The sequence below is a fragment of the Aotus nancymaae genome, unplaced genomic scaffold (genome assembly GCF_030222135.1).
Source record: "Aotus nancymaae isolate 86718 unplaced genomic scaffold, 86718_ANA_hifiasm-v0.15.2.pri h1tg000064l_1, whole genome shotgun sequence".
NCBI lineage: Eukaryota > Metazoa > Chordata > Mammalia > Primates > Aotidae > Aotus > Aotus nancymaae.
This window is the reverse complement of record NW_026988479.1, coordinates 1,665,386-1,690,052: the sequence shown is the minus strand read 5'-3', so window position 1 is coordinate 1,690,052 and position 24,667 is coordinate 1,665,386.

Below are 24,667 nucleotides of genomic sequence, written 5' to 3'. Positions count from 1 at the left end.
AATCATTGGTGATATCCCCTTTATCATTTTTTATTGCATCTATTTGATTATTCTCTATTCTTTATTAGTCTGGCTAGTGGTCTATCTAATTTGTTAATCTTTTCAAAAAACCAACTCCTGGATTCATTGATTTTTTTTTTTTTTTTGAAGGAATTTTCGTGTTTCTCTCTCCTTCAGTTCTGCTCTGATCTTAGTTATTTCTTGCCTTCTGCTGGCTTTTGAATTTGTTTGCTTTTGCTTCTCTAGTTCTTTTAATTGTGATGTTAGGGTGTCAATCTTAGATCTCTCCTGCTTTCTCCTGTGGGCATTTAGTGCTACAAATTTCCCTCTATACACTGCTTTAAATGGGTCCCAGAGATTCTGGTACATTGTGTCTTCATTCTCATTGGTTTCAAAGAACATCTTTATTTCTGCCTTCATTTCATTATTTCTCCAGTAGTCATTCAGGAGCACATTGCTAAGTTTCTATGTAGTTGTGTGGTTTTGAGTGAGTTTCTTAATCATGAGTTCTAATTTGATTGCACTGTGGTCTGAGAGACTGTTTTGATTTCCATTCTTTTGCATTTGCTGAGGAGTGACTTACTTCCAATTATGTGGTCAATTTTAGAATAAGTGTGATGTGCTGAGAAGAATGTATATTCTGTGACTTTGTGGTAGAGAGTTGTGTAGATGTCTATTAGGTTTGCTTGATGCAGAGCTGAGTTAAAGTCCTGGATATCCTTGTTAATTGTCTATCTCATTGATCTGTCTAATATTGACAGTGGGGTGTTGTTATTGTGTAGGAGTCTAAGTCTCTTTGTAGGTCTCTAAGAACTTACTTTATGAATCTGTGTTCTCCTGTATTGGGTGCACATATATTTAGGATAGTCAGCTCTTCTTGTTGCATTGATCGCTTTACCATTATGTAATGCCCTTCTTTGTCTCTTTTGATTTTTGTTATTTTAAAGTCTCGTTTATCAGAGACTAGCATCGCAACCCCTGCTTTTTTTTTTGCTTTCCATTTGCTTGGTAAATCTTCCTCCATCCCTTTATTTTGAGCCAATTTGTGTCTTTGCACATGAGATGAGTCTCCTGAATACAGCACACCGATAGGTCTTGACTTTATCTCTAATTTGCCAGTCTGTGTCTTTTAATTGGGGCATTTAGCCCATGTACAAGAAATTGATCCTGCCATTATGATGCTAGCTGGCTATTTTGCCCGTTAGTTGATGCAGTTTCTTCATAGTGCCAATGGTCTTTACAACTTGGTATGTTTTTGCAGTGGCTGGTACTGGTTCTTTTACATAGTTAGTGCTTTTTAGGGGCTCTTGTAATGCAGGCATGGTCATGACAAAATCTCTCAGCATTTGCTTATCCATAAAGAATTTTATTTCTCCTTCACTTGTGAAGCTTAGTTTGGCTGGATATGAAATTCTGGGCTGAAAATTATTTTCTTTAAGAATGTTGAATATTGGCCCCCACTCTCTTCTGGCTTGGCAGAGTTTCAGCTGAGAGATCCACTGTTAGTCTGATTGGTTTCCCTTTGTGGGTAAACCAACCCTTCTATCTGACTGCCCTTGGCATTTTTTCCTTCATTTCAACCTTGGTGAATCTGACAATTAAATATCTTGGGGTTGCTTCCTTGAGGAGTATCTTTGTGGTGTTCTCTTTATGATGTTCCTGAATCTGAATGTTGGCCTTCCTTGCTAGGTTGGGAAGTTCTCCTGGATAATAACCTAAAGAGTGTTTTCCAACTTGGTTTCATTCTCCTCATCACTTTTGGGTACACCAATCAAACGTAGGTTTAGTCTTTTCACATAGTCTTATATTTCTTGGAGGCTTTATTTTTATTTTTTCTTTAATCTTGTCTTCATGCTTTATTTCATTCAGTTGATCTTCAATCTGATATTTTTTCTTCAACTTGATCAATTCATCTATCAATACTTGGGTATGCTTCATGAAGTTTTCGTGCTGTGTTTTTCAGTTCCATCAGGTTATTTATATTCTTCTCTAAACTGGTTATTCTAGTTAGTAATTCCTCTAACCAGTTTTCAATGTTCTTAGTCCTTGCATTGGGTTAGAACATACTCCTTTAGCTTGGAGGAGTTTGTTGCTACCCACCTTCTGAAGCCTGCTTCTGTCAATTTGTCAAACTCATTCTCTATCCAGTTTTGTTCCCTTGCTGGTGAGGAGTTGTCATCCCTTGGAGGAGAAGAGGCATTCTAGTTTTTGGAAATTTTAGTCTTCTTTCACTGGCTTCTCCCCATCTTTGTGGATTTATCTACGTTTGGTCTCTGAAGTTGGTGACCTTTGGATGGGGTCTCTGACTAGAAGTCTTTTATGTTGATGCTGAAACTATTCTTTTTTATTTGTTAGTTTTCCTTACAGTCAGTCTCCTTTGCTGCAGGTCTGCTGGAGTTTGCTGTAGGTCTATTCCAGACCCTGCTTTCCTGGGTATCACCAGTGGAGGCTGCAGAACAGCAAATATTGCTGTCTATTCCTTTCTCTGATAGCTTTGTCCTGGAGGTGTACCTGCCAGATGCCAGCCAGAGCTCTTCTCCATGAGGTGTCTGTCAGCCCCTACTGGGAAGTGTCTCCCAGTCTGGATACACAGGGGTCAGGGATCCACTTGAGGAGGCAGTCTGTCCCTTATCAGAGTTCAAATGCTGTGCTGGGAGATGCACTGTCATGCAGGAACTTTTAAGTCTGCTGAACTTGTACCTACAACCTCCCCTTTTCTTAGGTGCTCTCTCAGGAAAGTAGGGGCTTTATTTCTAAGTCCCTGATGGGCTGCTCTTTCTTTCCAGAGATGCCTTGCCCAGTGAGGAGGGAATATAGTGAGACAATCTGCCTGCAGCAGCCTTGCTGAGCTGTGGTGGGCTCTGCCCAGTTCGAACTTCCCTGCGACTTTGTTTACACTGTGATGTCGAAACTGCCTACTGGAGCCACAGCAATGGCGGATGCCCTTCAACCAAGCTCAGGTGCCCCAGGTCAAGCTCAGACTGCTGTGTTGGCTGTGAGAATTTCAAGCCAGTGGATCTTAGCTTGCTGGTCTCCGTGGGGGTGAGACCTGAGCCAGATCACTTGGCTCCCTGGCTTCAGCCCCCTTTCAGGGGAGTGAATTTTCTGTCTCGCTGCCATTCCAGGCACGACTGTGGCATGAAAAAGAAGACTGCTGCAGCTAGCTCGATGTCTGCCCAAATGTATGCCCAGTTTTGTGCTGGAAACCCAGGGCCCTGCTGGTGGTGTAGGTACCAGAGGGAATCTCCTGGTCTGTGGGTTGCGAAGACTGTGGGAAAAGTGCAGTATCTGGGCCAGAGTGCAGGGTATAGACCCTAATGGCTTCCTTTGGCTAGGAGAGGGAGGTCCCCGACCCCTCGCAGTTCTTGAGTGAGGTGACGCCCCACCCTCCTTTGGCTCACCCTCCTTGGGCTGCACCCACTGTACAACCAGTCTCAATGTGGTAAACCAGGTACCTCAGGTGGAAATGCAGAAATCACCTGTGAATTCTGTGTCAATCTCTCTGGGAGCTGCGCATTGGAGCTGTTCCTATTCAGCCATCTTGCCAGCAAATCTGTTTTGTTTCTTTCATTCCTCCTCCTCCTCCTTCTTCTTTTTTTTGAGACAGAATCTCACTCTGTTGCCTAGGCTGGAGTGCAGTGGCATGATCTCAGCTCACTGCAACCTCTGCCTCCAGGGTTCAAGTGATTCTTGTGCCTCAGTCACCCACATAGTTGAGACTACAGGCATGAACAACTGGGTTCAGCTAATTTTTGTATTTTTGGTAGAGATGGGTTTTCACCATGTTGGCCAGACTGTTCTTGAACTCCTGGTCTTGAGTGATTTGCCTGCCTTGGCCTCCCAAAGTACTGGAATTACAGGCGTGAGCCACTGCGCCAGCCTACTAAGGCTAATGTTTTCAAGGTTCATTCATACTGTAGCATGTAGTATCAACTTAATTCTTTTTTATAACTGAAAACAATATAATTGCATGTATATGTCATATTACGTTTATTCATTCATCTGTTGGTGGGTTAGTTTTTGAGAGAAAGTCATTGGATGACTTGATTCCTCAGGGGACCTCATGCCACACAGGACACACCCAAAGGTTTGTTTTGGGGCATAGGTGGTGATTTGTGGGAGTTCTAATGCCTTCTGGATGAAGCACACAGAGTAAAGATTGACAGCTTACAATTTGTTTCTACTATTCATTGAGCTGCAGGTTGACATCTGCTGCTGTATTTGACAATAGATATCCATAAGCAGTTAAGGAGTTGTCTGCCCTTACAGAAGCTCAACACAGGCCCATGTGCATGCACACACTTGCACTCCTTCACACCCCCAAACACTGTCCCACTCCACACATCTTCCCTTCCTCAGACCCCTCCCCAAACAGTTAAGTTACCATGGAGGTGTGCATCTAAATGAGTTATAGAAAAGATGGGAAGTCTCAAGGGGGAAAAATGGCTATTATTTTGAATGGTCAGGTTTGCCTTTGAAAGAAAGAATTTGAACCATTGTAGAGGATGGAGATGATTTGTGTCATAATGAAGGTGGAAGTGGGGGAGAGGGTATATCTAGAAGAAACTACTTGATCTAAGTCTGAGCCCAGAGATGGGGAGGTATAACAAGGTGGGAGGAACAGATGGTAGAAGGCTTTTTATTCTAGGCAGAGGAAGTTGAGATTTTATCCTGCAAGCAACAGAGAACTTTGGTACAGACAAATGACAAAATTGCAAAAAAATTGTAAAATTTGTGTTAAAAATTCTGTAAATCTGTGTGCTTCATCTGGAAGGTATTAGAACTCCCACAAATCTACATTTATTGAGAGGCTCCTACGAGCAAGGAACAGTATAGGGTTGGGAACTGGGAAAGATAACAGTAACACCAAAGATGGAACTTGATAAACCCTGAAGTTTGAGTAGTAGGAGAAGGGAAATCAGAAAAGAAGGCAGAAAGTAAAAATTTAAGAGGAGAGAGGAGTCAAGAGTAGTGTAACCTCAGAGTTAGCAGGAGGGAGTTTACAGGAAAGCATGGTTATGTGTTAAAAGCTGCACTAAGATCCCAAAAAGGAAGAATGAAATCTCTGCTATTGGTTTTGACAAGTAGAAGGAGACAGATGGTCGCAATAGGCAGAGCCTCTGGAGATCAGGGTAGTGGTGTTAGAGGCATTGGAACCAGAGCAAGTCTATCTTGAACAGGGGCTGGGTAAAATGAGGCTGTGACCTGCTGGGTTGCATTCCCAGATGGTTAGGCATTCTAAGACCAGGATGAGATAGGAAGTTGGCACAAAATACAGATCATAAGGACCTTGCTGATAAAACAGTTTGCAGCAAAGAAGCCAGCCAAAACCCACCAAAACCAAGGTGGTGATGAGAGTGACCTCTGGTTGTCCTCACTGCTACACTCCCACCAGTGCCATGGAAGTTTACAAATGCCATGGTTCAACATCAGGAAGGTAATATATATAGTCTAAAAAGGAGAGGCATGAATAATCCACCTCTTTGTTGAGCATATAATCAAGAAATAACCGTAAAAATGGGCAACCAGCAGCCTTTGAGGCTGCTCTGCTTAGGGAGTAGCCATTCTGTAATCCGCTTTCTTTCTTTCTTTCTTTAAAATATTTTTTTTTATTGTACTTTAGGTTCTGGGGTACATGTGCAGATCATGCAGGATTGTTGCATAGGTACACACATGGCAATATGGTTTGCTGTCTCCATACCCCCATCACCTACATCTGGCATTTCTCCCCATGTTATCCCTCCCCAACCTCCATAACCCCCCCTGTCCCCCTCCTAGTCTCCCCACAACAGACTCCAGTGTGTGATGCTCCCCTCCCTGTGTCCATGTGTTATCATTGTTCAACACCCGCCTATGAGTGAGAACACGTGGTGTTTGATTTTCTCTTCTTGTGTCAGTTTGCTGAAAATGATGTTTTCCAGATTCATCCATGTCCCCCACAAAGGACACAAACGCATCATTTTTTGTGGCTGCGTAGTATTCCGTGGTGTGTATGTGCCACGTTTTCCTTGTCCAGTCTATCATCGATGGGCATTTGGGTTGGTTCCAGGTCTCTGCTATTGTAAACAATGCTGCAGTGAACATATGTATGCATGTGTCTTTATATCTTTATAATAGAACAATTTATAATCATTTGGATATATGCCCTTTAATGGGATTGCTGGGTTAAATGGAATTTCTATTTCTAGGTCCTTGAGGAATTGACACACTGTTTTCCACAATGGTTGAACTAATTTACACTCCCACCAACAGTGTAAAAGTTTTTCTATTTCTTCACATCCTCTCCAGCATCTGTTGTCTTCAGATTTTTTAATGATCACCATTTGAACTGGCATGAGATGGTATCTCAATGTGGTTTTGATTTGCATTTCTCTAATGACCAGTGATAATTAGCATTTTTTCATATGTTTGTTGGTCTCATATATGTCTTCCTTTGAAAAGTATCTATTCATATCCTTCACCCACTTTTGAATGGGTTTGTTGTTTTTTTCTTGTAAATCTGTTCTAGTTCTTTGTGGGTTCTGGATATTAGCCAATTGTCAGATGGGTAAATTGCAAAATTTTTTTCCCATTTTGTTGGTTGCTAGCTCACTCTAATGATTGTTTCTTTTGCTGTGCAGAAGCTCTGGAGTTCAATTAGGTCCAGTTTGTCTATTTTGGCTTTTGTTGCCAATGCTTTTGGTGTTTTAGTCATGAAGTCTTAGCCTATGCCTATGTCCTGAATGGTTTTGCCTAGGTTGTTTCTAGGGCTTTTATGGTGTTAGGTCTTATGTTTAAGTCTTTAATTCATCTGAAGTTAATTTTAATTTAAGGTGTCAGGAAGTGGTCCAGTTTCTGCTTTCTAAACAAGGCTAGCCAGTTTTCCCAACACCATTTATTAAACAGGGAATCCCTTCTCCGTTGCTTGTTTTTGTGAGATTTGTCAAAGATTAGGTGGTTGTAGATGTGTGGCATTGCCTCCTAGGCCTCTGTTCTGTTCCATTGTTCTATATCTCTGTTTTGGTAGCAATACCATGCTGTTTTGATTACTGTAGTATAGTAGTATAGTTTGAAGTCAGCTAGCATGATGCCTCCAGCTTTGTTCTTTTTGCTTAGGACTGTCTTGGCTATGCAGGCTCTATTTTGGTTCCATATGAAGTTTAAGGTGGTTTTTTCCAGTTCCGTGAAGAGGGTCATAGGTAGCTTGAAGGGGATAGCATTGAATCTATAGATTACTTTGGGCAATATGGCCATTTTCACAGTATTGATTCTTTCTAACCATGAGCATGGAATGTTTTTCCATCTGTTTGTGTCCTCTCTTATTTCCTTGAGCAGTAGTTTGTAGTTTTACTTGAAGAGGTCCTTTATATCCTTTGTTAGTTGTATTCCTAGGTATTTTATTCCCTTCATAGCATTTGGGAGTGGGAGTTCGCTGTTGATTGTCTGTTATTGGTGTATAGGAATGCTTGTGATTTATGCACATTGATTTTGTATCCTGTGACCTTGCTGAAGTTGCTTATCTGTTTAAGGAGATTTTGGGCTGATGATGGGGTCTTCTAAATATACGATCGTGTCATCTGCAAATAGAGACAATTTGACTTCCTCCTTTCCTAACTGAATACCCTTTATTTCTTTTTCTTGCCTAATAGCTCTGGCTATAACTTTCAATACTATATTGAATAGGAGTGGTGAGAGAGGGCATCCTTGTCTGATGCCAGATTTGAAAGGGAATGCTTACTGTTTTTGCCCATTCAATATGATATTGGCTGTGGGTTTGTCATAAATGGCTTTTATTATTTTGAGATACATTCCATTGATACCTAGTTTATTGAGAGTTTTTAGCATAAAGCGCTGTTGAATTTTGTCTAAGGCCTTCTCTGCATCTATTAAGATGATCATGTGTTTTTTTTCCTTTGGTTCTGTTTATGTGGTGGATTATGTTTATAGACTTGTGTATGTTGAACCAGCCTTGCATCCCCGGGATGAAGCCTACTTGATCACGTTGGATAAGCTTTTTGATGTGCTGTTGCAATCAGTTTGCCAGTATTTTATTGAAGATTTTTGCATCTATGTTCATCATGGATATTGGCCTGAAATTTTCTTTTTTCGTTGAGTCTCTGCCAGGTTTTGGTATCAGGATGATGTTGGTCTCATAAAATGATTTGAGAAGGATTCCCTCTTTTTGGATTGTTTAGAATAGTTTCAGAAGGAGTGGTACCAGCTCCTCTTTGTATGTCTGGTAGAATTCGGTTGTGAACCCATGTGGGCCTGGGATTTTTATGGTTGGTAGGCTCTTAATTGCTGCCTCAACTTCAGCCCTTGTTATTGGTCTATTCAGGGTTTCAACTTCTTCCTGGTTTAGTCTTGGGAGGATGCAAGTGTCCAGGAATTTATCCATTTCTTCCAAGTTTACTGGTTTATGTGCATAGAATTGTTTGTAGTAATCTTGGATGGTAGTTTGTATTTCTGTGGAATCTGTGGTGATATCCCCTTTATCATTTTTTATTGCATCTATTTGAATATTCTCCTTTCTTATTAGTCTGGCTAGTGGTCTATTTTGTTGATCTTTTCACAAAACCACCTCCTGGATTTATTGATTTTTTTTTTGAAGGATTTTTTTTTTTGTGTTTCTATCTACTTCAGTTTTGCTCTGATCTTAGCTATTTCTTGTCTTCTGCTAGCTTTTGATTTTTTTTCATCTTGCTTCTCTAGCTTTTTGAATTTTGATGATAGGGTGTCAATTTTAGATCTTTCCTTGCTCCTCATGTGGACATTTATTGCTGTAAATTTCCCTCTAGACACTGCTTTAAACGTTTCCCAGAGATTTGGGTATGTTGTGTCTTCGTTCTTGTTGCTTTCAAAGAGCATCTTTATTTCTGCCTTCATTTCTTTGTTTATCTAGTCAACATTCAAGAGCCAGTTGTTCAGTTTCCATGGAGTTGTGGGGTTCTGAGTTAGTTTCTGAATTCTGAGTTCCAATTTGATTGCACTGTGGTCTGAGAGACTGTTTGTTATGATTTATGTTCTTTTGCATTTGCTGAGGAGTGATTTACTTCCAATTATGTGGTCAGTATTAGAGTAAGTGTGACGTGGCACTGAGAAGGATGTATATTCTGTGGATTTAGGGTGGAGAGTTCTGTAAATGTCTATTATGTTTGCTTGGTCCAGATGAGTTCAAGTCTTGGATATCCTTGTTGATTTTCTGTCTTGTTGATATGTTTAATAATGACAGTGGAGTGTTATAGTCTCCCACTATTATTTGTGGGACTCTAAGTCTCTTTTTAGGTCATTAACAATGTGCTTTATGTATCTGGGTGCTCCTGTATTGGGTGCTTATATATTTAGGATCATTAGCTCTTCTTGTTGCATTGATCTTTTTACCATTAGGTAATGCCCTTCTTTGGCTGTTTTGATCTTTGCTGGTTTAAAGTCAATTTTATCAGAGACTAGGATTGCAACTCTTGCTTCTTTTTACTGTCCACTTGCATCGTAAATCTTCTTTCATCCCTTTATTTTGAGCCTATATGTGTCCTTGCACGTGTAATTGGTTTCCTGAATACAGCACACTGATAGGTTTTGACTTTTTATCCAATATGCCAGTCTGTGTCTTTTGATTGGGGCATTTAGCCATTTACATTTAAGGTTAATATTGTCATGTGTGAATTTGATCCTGCCATTTTGATGCTAGTTGGTTGTTTTCCCTGTTAATTGATGCAGTTTCTTCATTGTATCAATGGTCTTTACCATTTGGTACATTTTCGAGTGGCTGGTACTGGTTGTTCCTTTCTATGTTTAGTGCTTCTTTCAGGAGCTCTTGTGAGGCAGGCCTGGTGGTGATGAAATCTCTCAGCAATTGTTTGTTCATAAAGGATTTTATTTCTCCTTTGTTTATGTAACTTAGTTTGACTGGATATGAAATTCTAGGTTGAAAGTTCTTTTCTTTAAGGATGTCGAATATTGGCCCCCATTCTCTTCTGGCTTGTAGGTTTTCTGCCAAGAGATCTGCTGTGAGTCTGATGGTCTTCCCTTTGTTGGTAACCCGGCTTTTCTCTCTAGCTGCACTTAGCTTTTTTTCCCTTCATTTCAACCCTGGTAAATCTGATGATTATGTGCCTTGGGCTTGCTCTTCTTGAGGAATATCTTTGTGGTGTTCTTTGTATTTCCTGGACTTGAAATTTGGCCTTCCTTACTAGGTTGGGGAAACTCTCCTGGATAATATCCTGAATAGTGTTTTCCAGCTTGGATTCATTCTCTCCATCACATTCAGGTACATCTATCAAACATAGATTAGGCTTTTTACATAATCCCATATTTCTTGGAGGCTTTATTCATTTCTTTTCTCTCTTTTTTCTCTAATCTTGCCTTCCCATTTTATCTCATTGAGTTGATCCTCAATCTCTGATATTTTTTCTGCTTGGTCAATTTGGCTTTTGAAACTTGTATATGTTTTGCAACATTCTCGTGTTGTGTTTTGAGCTCCATCAAGTCATTTGTATGATTCTCGAAGCTGTTTATTCTTGTTAACATTTTGCCTAACCTTTTTTCAAGGTGCTTAGTTTCTTTGCATTGGGTTAGAACATGTTCTTTTAGTTCAGAGAAGTTGGTTATTACCCAGCTTCTGAAGCCTCTTTCTGTCACTTCATCAGACTCATTCTCCATCCAGCTTTTTTATCTTGCTGGTAAGGAGTTGTGATCTCTTGCAGGAAGAGAGGTGTTCTGTTTTTGTGTCTTTTCAGCCTTTTTGCACTGGTTTCCTCCCATCTTTGTGGATTTATCTACCTGTGATCACTGTAGTTGGTGACTTTCAGATGGGGTCTCTTAGCGGATGACCTTTTTGTTGATGTTGAAGTTTTTTTTTTTTTTTTTTTTTTTTTTTTTTTTTTTTAGTTTTCCTTCTAATAGTCAGGCCTCTTTGCTGCAGGACTGCTGGAGATTCACTCCAGACTCTGGGGATCACCTGTGGTGGCTTCAGAACAGTAAGGGTTGCTGCCAATTTCTTCTGTTATCTTCGTTCCAGAAGGATACCCACCAGATGTCAGCCTGAGGTCTCCTTTATTAGGTGTCTTTTTGGATATACAGAGGTCGGGGAGCTGTTTCAGGAGACAGTCTGTCCCTTATAGGAGCTCAGGTGCTGAACTGGGAGCTCTGTTGTTCCATCAGAGCTTCTGGGCAGGTACGATTAAGTCTGCTGCAGTGGAACTTATAAAAGCCTTTTTTTCCAGGTGCTCTGTGCTGGGAAGGTGGGGCTTTATTTATAAATTCCTGACATACTGCTGCCTTTTTTCAGAGATGCCCTGCCCAGCGAGGAGGTAGCCTAGTTACAGTCTGCCAGCAGAGGTGTTGCTGAGCTGCTGTGGACTCTGTTCAGCTGCTGTGGACTCTGTTCAGCTGCTGCATGAACTTCCTTGCAGTTTTGTTTACAGAGGTACAGTTAGAACTGCCTCAGTAGTGGTGGACTGCCCTGGTGGTGGTGGACTGCCCTGGTAGTGTTGGACTGTCTTCGTGATGGCTGATGCCCTTTGCCCCACTGAGCTGGACCGTCCCAGGTTCAGCTGTGCTTGCTGTGAAACTCTCAGTCCAGAGCATTTTAGATTGCTGGTCTTTGTCGGGGGTGGGACCCACTAAGCCAGATCACCTGGCTCCCTGTTTCAGCCCCCTTTTCTTCAGTTGAATGGGCAGCTCTGTATCCCAGGCCTTCCAGGCACCTGTTGAAATGGCTGCCCGGATTTGTGTGAGCTTTTATGTGGAGACCCGCTGTGCCAGCTGAAACAGCCATGCTGGAAACTCGTGGTGATTTTCTGCCTGGGAATCTCCTGGTCCATGGGCAGTAAAAACTCATTTGGAAATGCAGTGATCAGTTACCCTCTGCATTGTTCTCACTGGGAACTGCACTTCAGAGCTGTTGCTATTTGGCAATCTTGGATCTCATATCCCTTTACTTTCATAATAAACTTGCTTTCACTTTGCACTGTGGACTTGCCTGGAATTCTTTCTTGTGCAAGATTCAAGAACCCTCTCTTGGGGTCTGGATGGGTTCTTCTTTCTGGTAATAGTGGGGCTAGGGAAGAGGAAAGTATAGAAGTAGCTGGAGGAGCCAATATGCTCAAGAGAACAGATCATTACTATGCTAAATTACAAAGAGAAATCAAAGCATATTTTTGTATTAGTGTGAATGAATTAATGGAGAGGCACAGTTTGATTAAACAGTGAGAAGAGTAATCAATGGAACAAGTTTTTTAAATGAATGGTGGTTTAGAAAGATGGATCTGGCAATGGTATGCAGGCTGGACTGAAGTTTGGAGATTACCAGAGATCAGAAGTCTATTTGTAATGTTGTGGCAAACGGCAGTGCAGATGTCACTGAACTGCATCCTGGACAGAAATAGTATAAAGGGGTAGAAACAGTTATCAGTGAAGCTTCAGGAAAAGAAAGAATAGGGTTTGGTGTTGGAATAAAGACTGAGAATTAAATAGATCAAAGAAACCTCAAATTTGACTTGGGTATCTGAGGCATTTAATATGTGGGGGTCATTTCTGCTTCATTCTCTAAAACACTCCAGGTTCACTATGACACTGCTTGTCCGGGGCCTCTGACAGTGACCCTGAAGAAACTCCAGACTCTGTTTTTCTTTGAACTGTGTCCTTTTGTATTAGGATTTGTATTATATGGTCTTCCAAAACTAATTTCTCTGATTACTGTGTATGTCCTATGTTATCTTTAATCCCATGAGGGAGCAGCCATTGAAAATAGGGTGAGTCATTAGGGGAAGAAAGAGGCTGAAAGGCCATATCCTCAGGGACTAAATGACCAATGTGGCAGGGTAAGAGCTGTGAGCAACTGCAAAATGTACCTACCTGTTCACATAATCATTTTGTTGTCAAAGCTGCTTTTTTGCTTCCTTCCCTTTAGCTCCTGCTTCAGACTTATTTTTGGAGCATTTTCGTGACCTTCAACATGAAATGAAATGGTGATGCCACTTCTCAAGGGAGCTGTGTTTAAGATGTGCTGGTTCATGAAAGAGAATCATCAGTCAGAGTTCCCCAAGGGTTTAACCTTCATCCACTTTTCAAAGAGAACCACTGCCTCCTTCCACTCACACAGAAACCTCTCCCCAGGTTCCTTTCCCTCTCCTCTTCCCACCACTTTCCAGCACAACAGTCAATTTTTTAAATCTTTTGAGTCTTATGGTGTGGATGTACCATCTGTAGTTCAATAACGTGGTAACTTTCTTTTTCACTTTTCTCTCTATTCTTCCCTACCACTTTGCCAGTTTCCATGATTGTGTTTCTGTAATGAAGAACAAAATGTTGAAATTGTGTGCATGAAATGCTAACAAGTTGGGTGCATGTTTGGGAAATCTTAGTTTCTACAGCAAAATGTGGATGAATATTGGATGTAGTTTGATGGCAATAGAAAATTTTTAATTTTCTGTAGGATTTCTCCTGTAAGGAAGAGTCAAAGAAGTGGTTTACACCATAAATGTATACAATTATAATTCATCCCTTAAAAATGTTAATTTTAAAAAGACAAACTCAAAGAGGGGATTATGTGTTTTCAAGACAGCCATGTAAATTTCCCTGTTCCTTCAACCTCCAACCATCCATGGATGGGAAACCACTTTTTCGTTGCTTATGATTTGAATATGTTATGGATAAGCAAAGCTCTTCTTGAAGTCTTTTAGGCTACCATGAAAGAAGATAAGGAAACAGGACTTTGGTGGGACTGGATAAAGAGAATGTAGATGAGAAGCTTGCGATGCTGCAGAAGGAGGAGGAGGCTGAATGCCTGAGGCCCAGAGCTGAAATTAGCAAAATGGTTCCAAGAGGGTTGAAGAAGAAACCACAGGGAAGGATGGGCTTGGCTTCAGTGCCTAGAAGCTGACCAGGGTCTAAGACCAGTTTGGTTAGCAGTCGGTCTTCATATCGCTGGGAACTTTGTTCCACTTGCTCTAGGTACTCTCAGTTGCAAAGTGTCCATGAGTAACTTAGAGGCCTGACTTGAGATTCTAAGTTTAGGTTACTCATTTTCTGAATACCCAATAAAAGTGCTTCCAAGAGCAATTGTTGGACCCCAGGTGAACCCTGGATCCCTTGTATTGGGGGAAGAGATGACGCAGGATTCTTTCAGTGCTGCTTCACCAGCCAGAAATCTCCATGGCCAGCAGTGCTTCTTCCTGGACTTCACTTGGGCCTGCTGGGCTCACCCAGCCCACTAGCCTGGCAGGCTGCAGTTGGCTTGTGCTACTGGCCTGGATCTCATGTGTGCCATGGCTCTTCACTCAGTCTATGGCTGCAACCAGCTTCTGCTTTGGGTGCCAGCATTTAGATGAAGGGAATGTGGCAGCACCAATTGCAGAGCCCAAGGGATGCTATGGCTTTTGCTCAGGGAGTCCTGCGGTCTGAGCCCCCAGGAAGTGTTACAGCTCTCATTTGTTCTTGCCACCTGCTGCTTTGGCAAACAGGGCATGTCATAGCTTGTTTGTTCTCACCACCAGAATTTCAGCAAATTGAGGGGTGTGGTGCCCAGCAGCTTTTTCTCCTCTCTTGCTTTCCTTGAGTGGGAGGGAGGGTACAGTGTTAAAGCTCTTTCCACATCTACTGTTTGGTGGCTTCCAGGTTCTTGTCCCCTGACCAAGAGGAATGAGGTACATGGACAACACAGTAAGCAAGACAGAGAAGAGTTTTATTGTGTTACAGAAAGCTCTCAACACAAGAGGGGACCCAAAGTGGGGAGGGGACCCAAAGTGGGTAGGGGACCCTTTTTGTGAGACGAGTTCAGAAAGCAGGTAGCTGTGAGGCTGAATCAGGGGTTTTTATGGGCCCAGAATGGAGGAGTGCATGCTAATTGGTCTATGGACAGGCCTGGAAAAGGTGCCATTTGATTGGCTAAAAGGACTTGAAGTTCTTATTCTGGTAGTAGACACCACCTGGAAATGGCAGCTCGGTTTTCAGGCTTCGGGCTGGCTTTGGCTTGAATGGCTTTCACTGGGGACCCATCCCTGTCTGCCTTGGAAGTTTTCTGTCTCTTGCTGCTATCAAAAGTGACTTTGGTGTTTGCAGTTGGAGGCCTGATGATCTCAGTGTATTTCTGTGGAAAGTGGATACCCACAGTTACATTCTGTATAAATAAATATAAAATACACAAAGCATGAGTCTTTACCACTTTGGACCTACTCCTACGATGTCTTTTTCTTTTGTTCTGGGGGGCGGTCTTTCTGGCAGAATTACTTTTCTTTCCTCTGTATGTTTACCTTTGCTTGTTCTTCCTTTAAATTTCCTTTTTGATAAATTTTAAAGAAAACAGTGGGCCACCTTCAAATAATCCAAGCTACTCATCTAACTTGAACACATTTATGATGAGTTTTCAGGCATAAATCTTTGAAGTGTGTGTGTGCGTGTGTGTGTATTTGTGTGTGTGTATATATATATGCGGATGTATATATTTAATTCAATTATTTTCTCACTATGAAGGTAGCCACATAGGAAAAGCTGAGACACATCAGATGAAGGCCCCTGACTTAGGTTTCATAGTTCAGCTATACTAATGTGAAAATGTACTAACTGTCAAAAATAATTGATTTCATGAAATTTATTCTTCCACATATTAAGACAAAGATACGAAATTGTTCTCTATTAATATCTAATACAAGTCTCTGATCTATGAGACTTAGGCATTTGAAGAACTGTTATAAGAACAAAAGAAATAGTTCTATAGAGAGGATGGAGTTCAAGCATTTAAAAATATTTGAAAGAAGTTTGAAAATACATAGTTTTTGATGTTGACTTTGAAACTTGATTTTTTTAAAAAAGTTTTTTGAGTGGAGGGAATTAGAAAAGAACAGAAGCATCTTTTAAAAACAGTTCTTCAGCAAATTCCTTCTTCCCTTCAAAATTCTAAGAAATTGCTTTCCAAAGCATTAAGAAATAGCTTCTTTTAGATTCTTTTCTAACAGCTAGCTCCAAATAATCTAGCAATAATTTCTTTTCAAGAATAAAATCATAGGTAGATTCCTTCATGAAAGAAGTTGAAACTGCTTATTCTCTCTCTCCCCACATATACATCTCAAGGATAACCATGATAAAAATAATACAAACTATCCAAAGAACACTAATGATAAGAACGCTGTTAATTTATTTTATGTAGCCAGTATGAGGGCAGTGGAGCAGCTATGACTGACAGTTATTGCATGGTATCAGTAAAATTCATTCTCTGTGAGATGTTTCCTATATTGCTAATAGATTTACTATGAGCTGATCCTGTATACAGTGTACAGGCAGGCATGTAGGGAGAAATGTAGCAGCGATTTAGAGAGGGAAATGGCCTGGGATGATAGCCCAGCTGGTAGTAAGGATGTTCCTGTGTTGAAAATCAGTGCAGTTAAAAGGATTTAGCAGCCAGATTATCAAGTTAATAGCTGGAGGCCTTAATCATTGGCCTCAAGATTGCTGCTGCTGCTCTGATATAAATGGGAGGGATGATGCAACAGTCATAGTCCCTTGAACTAGATAGGTTTGAGTTCTACAGCTTCACATTAACCAAAGTTCAAGACCCAATGTTGGGGGTTGTGTGGAGGGTAGTGGGGGGTGCTGTTAGGTGGTAAGAGACTTGAGGAGTCAGGGGCTATGAATACAGAGCAGATTATAGGGACTTTTTGCTTTGGTCATCTGCGGGCTTGATGTTTCAGGGTCTTTCTCTGGAGTGCTGAAGTCTTACTGCAGATTTCTAATCAACTTGAAATCTAGGATCTCAGTATTAAAGGTGGTATATCTGCTGGACAATTCTAAAAGTATATTGTTAGTCACACCTATATTATACATTAAAATTATTTCTGTAACCTGTAGGTGGCATGGAAGAAAAGAGTGAGATTTGGGCTTCTAGACAGATGATGTAATTTTCAGACCTAGACCTGCCACTTCAAACTCTCTGGACTAGAGCAATCATCTATCCCCTATATGCCTCAGTTATTTTGTCTATAAGATGGCAATACTGCTATGGCTCCTACCTTCTCCAGGGGAGGGGAGGCTGTGAGAATCAAACGAGATGCTCTGCTCAATAGAATTTTATAGTGAAACCGCCTTTGCAAAATTACGGTAAGCGAAATCTGACACGGCTGACTCCATCTTCTAGCTTTATAGGCTGCCTGTCTTCGCTCACTCCTCAGTGTGGGCCAACCTATTATAACTTTGGGAGAAATTTAGTCTATAGTTTAAGTAATAGTCCTTAAAAATTAAACTGCCCTTGTAAAACTACTGGAAGGCTACCAAATTAGGAGGATGAGAGGGGCCTGTATTTAATAATTACCAGCCATTATTCTGGAGGTCATAAGATTTACAACTTCTCCAATTAATCTTGTAGGTGATATCACTGTTGTAGAACCTAGGATTGGCCTTTTAAAATGTCTTTTTGGGTTTTTGCATTTCTGACTAAGAGATGGCCCCACCAACCAGCCCCGTGGGGTTGGGACTCCCAACCCAGAAACTGACTCATTACAAGAGGACAGATTTGATTCCCTACGATTTCATCTCCAACCCAAATAATCAGCAATCAGCATGCCTTCTACTGTAGCCCTCTGCTCACCAAACTATCTTTGAAAGACTCCTAACCTCTGAGCTTTCAGGGAGATTGAATTAAATAATAGCTTTGTCTCCCATGTGGCATGGCTGGCCTCATATCAATCAAACTGTTTTACTGTGATATCATGGTCACTAATAAGTTGATTTTGTTTGTGCAGTGGGCAGGAAGAACCCATTGGGCAGTTACAATAATGACAATAAAATTCCTTCTCCCATTTTCCTTTTCTATTTCATATCTTTTCATTTTTGTCTTATTTTTAATGATTCTGATGATTTATGATGGTTTGTGTTATTTGATAAAGATGTCATTGGTCTAACTCATTTAACATTATGGAAACATACATAATACTGTTTTCAAATGAACTAGTATTAGAAAATGTTTCTCTCATTGGTGACTTAATAACATTGTTAAATTTATATATATGATAATAACTTGTATTTTGCCTCTAAAGTGTAAAAGTACTTAGTTTAATTTATTTACACTCTATATGCTAATATAGAAAAAGGAAAAAAATGCCACGATATTTGCTCAGGAATGGGGAAGGCGTATATTTTACTATACTATTGCTTCTTTCCTTTTTTGAGACAGGGTCTCACCTTATTGCTCAGGCTAGAGTGCAGAGACATGATCATAGCTCACTGCAGCCTCAACCTCCCAGGCTCAGACAATCCTCTGGCCCCAGCCTCCTAAGTAGCTGGGACTACAGGCATAAAACAACACACCTGGCTAATTTTTAATTTTTTTTTTTTTGGTAGAAGTGGGGGTCTCACTATGTTGTCCAGGCTGGTCTCAAATTCCTGGGCTCAACTTTCTTTTTTTCTATACTTCTGTAGTGGTTGAAGTACTAGGAATTTGATCCAGAGTACATTAAGAAAAATTATCATTTCAAAGCTCTGGCTGGTTTTTCTTCAAGTAAAAATGGACATTTAAGTGAGATGGCTGAGTTATGTAGAAAAACATATCAATGGCTTTATTTAGGTTGTGAAAGTCAACTCTTCTGACCACTACCAACTTGACCCTCAATGGAAGAGTCTTGATAAAACAGGGCAAAAGAGCTCTGACAAAATTTAGCTTTCTTTTGGGGTGTATTATTTTTGGATTGAATTGTTCAGTTTACTAGTATTTTGTCAAGAATTTTTGTGTCTATGTTTATGAGGGATATTGGTCCATAGTTTTCATTTTTTTTTTTGTTGAGTTCTTGTCAGTTTTGGTCTCAGGGTAATACACAGAATGAGTTATGAAGAATTCCCTTCTCTTCAAATTTTTGAAACAATTTTGAGAAGAATTGGTGATCTTTTTAAGTTTGGTAGAATTCAGCCATGAAGCCATTTGGTCCTGGGCTTTTCTTTATTGGGAAACTTTATTACTGATTTAATGTCATCACTCATTATTGGTCTGTTCAGCTTTTCTATTCCTTCGTGGTTGAATCTAGGTAGGTTTTTTTCCCCCCTAAGCTGATAGTCCAGCAGGAAAAATCTAGGTAGGTTTTATGTGTACAGGTTTTGGTATCAGGGTTTTGTTATTGGTGTATAGAAATGCAAACTTTTATTTATCCATTTCCTCTAGGTTTTCTAGTTCGTTAGTGTATAGTTGTTTACAATAGTCTCTAATGGTCCTTTATATTTTTGTGGCATAAGTTGCAATTTCTCCCTTTTTGTTTCTGAGTTTGTGTCTTCTCTCTTTTATTCTTGGTTATTCTAGCTAATGGTTTATTGATTTTGTTTACCTTATCAAAAACTCAACTTTTCATTTTTGTTGATTCTTTGTAGTTTTTTCCAGTCTCTATTTTGTTTAGTGCTGCTTTCATCTCTGTTTTTTTCTTTCTACTAATTTTGGGTTTGGTTTGTTATTGCTTTTCTACATTGTTTATTTAAAATCTTATTTCATAATGTGGGCATTTATTCTATAGCCTTCCCTCTTAGCACTGGTTTTGCTGTATTCTGCAGGTTTTGGTATATTGTGTTTACATTTTTATGTGTTTCAAGCAATTTTTTGATATTTTTCTTCTGAATTTCTTCACTGATCCAATAGTTATTCTGGATCATGTTGTTTGATTTCCTTGTATTTATACAGTTTCCCAAGTTTATCTTGTGATTGATTTCTAGTTTTAGTTCATTGCGGTCTGAGAAGATACTTGAAATTATTTTAATTTTTGAAAATTTTCTGAGGACGATTATTTGAAATCTGTAAATATCTGTTAGGTCCATTTGGTCTAAAGTGTAGTTTAAATTTATTTATTTTTTTAGTTGATTTTCTGTCTAGATGATCTGTCCAATACTGAAAGTGGGGTACTGAAGTCTCCAACTGTTAAATGTATTGGAGTCTATTCTCCCCATGAATCTAATAATATTTGCTTTATACATCTGAGTACTCTGGTGTTGAGTGTATATATATATATAGAATTGTTATATCTTCTTGCCAGATTGGTCCCTTTATTATATAATTTTCTCTTAAATATTCACCTGGGGTGTGTTTTGTACTATTATAATGAGCAAAGGGTCAGTTTGAGGATGGGCAAAATAAAATGTGCATGTTCTCTAGAAGGGAACGTCTACTGAAGATAGCTTTGCTTGAATGAGCGCAATTATGGTGCGAATGCTGAGGCTTATTGTGGTGACTCTACGGTCACCATGGTAGATGCATCCTGAGAACATGGTCACTTCCTTGACTACCTATCCTGACTGATAACTGCAAGATTTTTAGATAGTATAACCTTTGTTAATTCACACTTATTTCACATCTTTAAAATTTTCATAAAGGCTTTCTATTTTTCTTTTCTTTTAAATTCATTAAAATATATCTATTCGATTTCCACATCTGATAATGTAAACTTTGGTTTGTTATTCTTATTACCAAAATAACTTTGTTCTTTCTATTATCAAAACTATATCAAAAACAATATAAATCCTTGTAGAAAAGGTAAAAATACTGACGAAAAAGAATTCATTTTCATCCATACACCATCCTTGAGAAATAAACACTATTAATTTTTCTGAGTAATTCATTTCAGATCTTTTTCTATGAATAATTGTGGATATATTTTATACACATTTAAAATTATCTTTCCATATTCATAATACATATTTAGAGCATATGTTAACCCTGGACTCTTGTGTCAGAGTGAGTCAAACCCCAGTTCTGGTTGTGTGACCTTGGGAAGTTTAACTTTACTAAGCCAAAGTTATTTTATCTATAAAATAGATTTAATATTAAGTACCTATTTTATAGATTTGTTGTGATGAAATAAAATAGTATATGTAACATACCCAACACATAAGAGAATTAAGTAAATATTAACTATTATAGTTTCTCTGTCATTAAATATGACTCTATCTGACTAGTTTTTCTGGTTGAATTTAAAGTTGAGTTGGGGTTGAGGGAAAGGGAATTGTGGAGATTTGTTTTTCTTTCATTGCCATTGGAGATAATCTTAAATGTGTTTGTTAATCTGCTGACATAACAGAATTTATTAGTAATTTCCTTCATGTCATTATCTTGGTTGGTGGTTTGTGACCCACTTAATTGCAGGGTTAAGGGTTATACTCTCTGTGTGATTGTTAATCCTGAGGGTGAGCTCCAATGTTCATTATTAGATTAGACTGTAGTGCTGGCATGCAGGAGACAACTGGACTTTTGTGGTTGGCAGCTGCGGAAATTAAATTTCGGCTGAATGTGGCCATTAATGATTAACAAAAGAACTCTATGCTTGAGTTCATCTTAACAGCTAAGCTCCTACTGGTTTCTGGGGATGCAGAAGTCATGACAAACTAAATCGCATCTAATTCAAAGCAATATTTATTGCAAACTGGTCATACATACAATTGATGCTAAATCCCACGCCGTTTCTCTATTTCAGCAAGGAGATGTTTAAGCATGGCAGATAGTGCATTTATGGAATTTAATCAGTTTTTGGTAGTGAAACCAGTCTAGTTCGTTGATCATGATGCCACAATGACTGAATAAACAGTCCTTTTAAAACCAAAATTATTTGATTTTATCAGCATAGAGAAATATGCTGATATTTTGTTTCCTCTTTTTCTCTTCATTTATGGTAAGCATGTAGTAATTTGAAAGTGAAATTTAACACACCAGGAATGATATTTTCTGTCTTAATCAAATCTGCCAACTCACTGTGTTTTGATTAAAGACAGGTACTTGCTTTTTAAAATATATAATTTTTGACCATGCTCTTGCATACCCCATTTACTTTTTTTAAAGACCTATTAAATTTTAAAAAATTATTTTAAAAACCTATTAAATTTTAAAAAATTATTTTAAAATAGTAAAAATATTCTGAACAACATAAAACACTAGAGATTGGAGACAAACACAAATCAAAAAGATAAAGTTCAGAGAACTAAATGACTGGTCAAGCTCACACATCTGTCAATGGTAGGCCTTTCAAGGTCTGTTCATGCCTGGGCTAATAATGCCCCTTCTATGGTACCACATAGTTTTCTTCCATGAATGTCCTATAAAATGAACTTATAGCCATGACTGTGTATGCACATTGCAGATAAAACACATTGTTCTTTTTGCCCTGTTTGAAATGAATATACTTGCTATATTCAACATTAATTAGAAATACTTATTCTTCATACAAATTAGAAATAAGCCTGATATCATTTGGGTGAGTGGTATCTCTTGAGGGGCCCAGTAGACTTGAACTAACCCTATCTTTCCTTCGTGATTTGCCCAGGGCAGATCTGCATGTTTGGAGGTTCAGGCTGGAGTTTTAGTTGTGAGGGAGTGAAGACCTGCAGTCCCCTGTGTTTCCCCCCTTCCCATCACCATTTACTTCCTTGCTCATGCCCCACCTTCCACCTTTACTTCCTACTCCACGCAGATTGACACCCTTTCCACTGTTCCACATAGCTTCTTTTATGAATTGGGGAGGATCAGCTTGGGTACATTTTGAAATGAGATAATATTATGCATAAACTGTAATAAAGTAAAATGATTTCTTATTAACATCCTTCAATTTTAGCATTTTTATGGACCCCATTGATGATTTCACTTTCACTTCTTCTGTACCTTGTGTAGAAAATGAGAAGCTCATGTCTTTGTGACTTCTAATGCGAGATGCTTTCAGAAAACAATCAAATTGCTTTTTTCAAGAGTGCGTATGTAAGAATTTTGCAATGCTTCTGGAGTTTTGAAAAGCTTAGTAACATTTTCTTTGTTGTGTTATAAGTAAAGTTGACTGCATTTAAGAGTCTTAAGTACTTTTCATTTTCATGTCTGTGGCATATTTCATGATATGTATGTTTGTATATATTTTTTTTTCCAGGGAAAAATTGTGGCTAGTGTCACCTTATATCTTTAGAATCAAATTTTCTCATATAAAATACTGTAATCACCAAAAAGCAGAAGACATAACTTGCAAAAATGCTATCTCATAGATTCTGAATAAAATATAAATAAGTATATTAGTTTTAGGACCTTTCAAGTCAAGTTTTAAGGTTAGCCTTTTTACTTCAGTGTTGCTCTGCTTCTGATTCTCTCTCATCCAGATGATAAATTAAGTGCTTAATTTGTTGATGTTTCAGTTGCCTAGAGATTATATTTTACCCTGAGATTTGTCCTGGTATGTTGCCTTAGTATTGTCAAAAACTACATGTGAATGTCACTGTGGTGTCACAGAAACTCATGTTCAAACTTGGCATGTTATTAGTTCTCATCACCAAACAAGTTACGTGATTTATTTAAGTCCCAATTTTCTTTGGTGACCATGGGGTTTGTGAGGATTAAAGCATCAGCACAGATGGAGGCATAGAGAAAAATCTCAATATGTGCTGATTGTCTGTTTCTTCTTTTTCTAAGCAAAACAAATGGAAGAATAGAGCCCATTAATGGAATGAATTGTGTCCCCTGCCACACTGCAAAATACAACCTAGCTTCTAGTAGCTCAGAATATGACTTTATTTGAAAGTCCAGTTGTTGCAGGTGCAATTAGTTAAGGTAAGGTTACACTGGAGTAGGGTGGGCCCTGTTAAAGAGTTAGGCGCATTACAATTTTAAAGAGTTTATTTGAGCAGACAGTGATTCATGAATTGTTCAGTGATAAACCACAGGTTTTTTTGGCTACACCAAAGGGAAGTGATGAGGTAACTTTTATAAGGTGCAGGTAAAAGAGACAAAAGATTTGATTGGTTAAATTGGAACAGTAGCCTTGAAGTCCCTAGTAGAGGTTAGCTGGCAGTTTCTGATTGGTTAGGCTTAAGTTTCATTTTACTGTTTATATTGAGTTATGTTTCTATTTGCTTAGATAGGAACCCAAGGTGCTGCGACCGTCTCTGCCTAATGGCCTCCCAATGAATTTTAACAGCCTCTAATCCAATATGATTGGTATCCTTAAAAGAAGAATAAAATTTGGACACAGAGACACAGGAAGGTGGCCATGTGAAGACCAAGGCAGAGATTGGTTTTTCTTTCACAAAACGAATGAATGCCAGAGGCTACCATAACTTGGAAGAGCCAAAAAGTATCCTTCCCAAAAATGTTTCAGAGGGAGCTTGGCTCTGCTGACACATTGATTTCAGACTTCTGGCCTCTATGACTATGACTCTGAGAACCAAATTTCTGTTTTAAGCCATCCAGTTTGAGATACTTTGTTACAGCAGCTTCGGGAAATAATGCAGAGACCAAGTAGACCTAGAGGTGCCAAGCTGCCTTGGGATCACCTCCTGGCTTGTCCCTCATCATCAAGTACTTTGGGATTCTAGGACTTTGATGCTGCATTGTATGTGCAGCTTGGGGAGAGAGTTCGTGTTTCCCAATACTCTGCATTTAGAATCTTAAATTTTCTGGGTTATGACTATTTGAAAATATTATAGATGCTTTTGATACCTTCCTAAAGAAAGGAAATACACACAGGCATACAACATTTTGCATCAAATTTTATAGCCTTCACCATCTCTCTATGGGATTCATATTACAAGGTTAAGAATTCCTGCCCTAGAATTTCACTCTTGGAGTGCTGCTTATAAAAACAAAGAATGAAACATAATGACATTGAACAAGTGATGTAATCAAATTCATATTTAACAAAATAATGGTTATTAGAAGTTGGTGAATAAAGAGATCACCTTGGAAATTTTATGTATAAACACA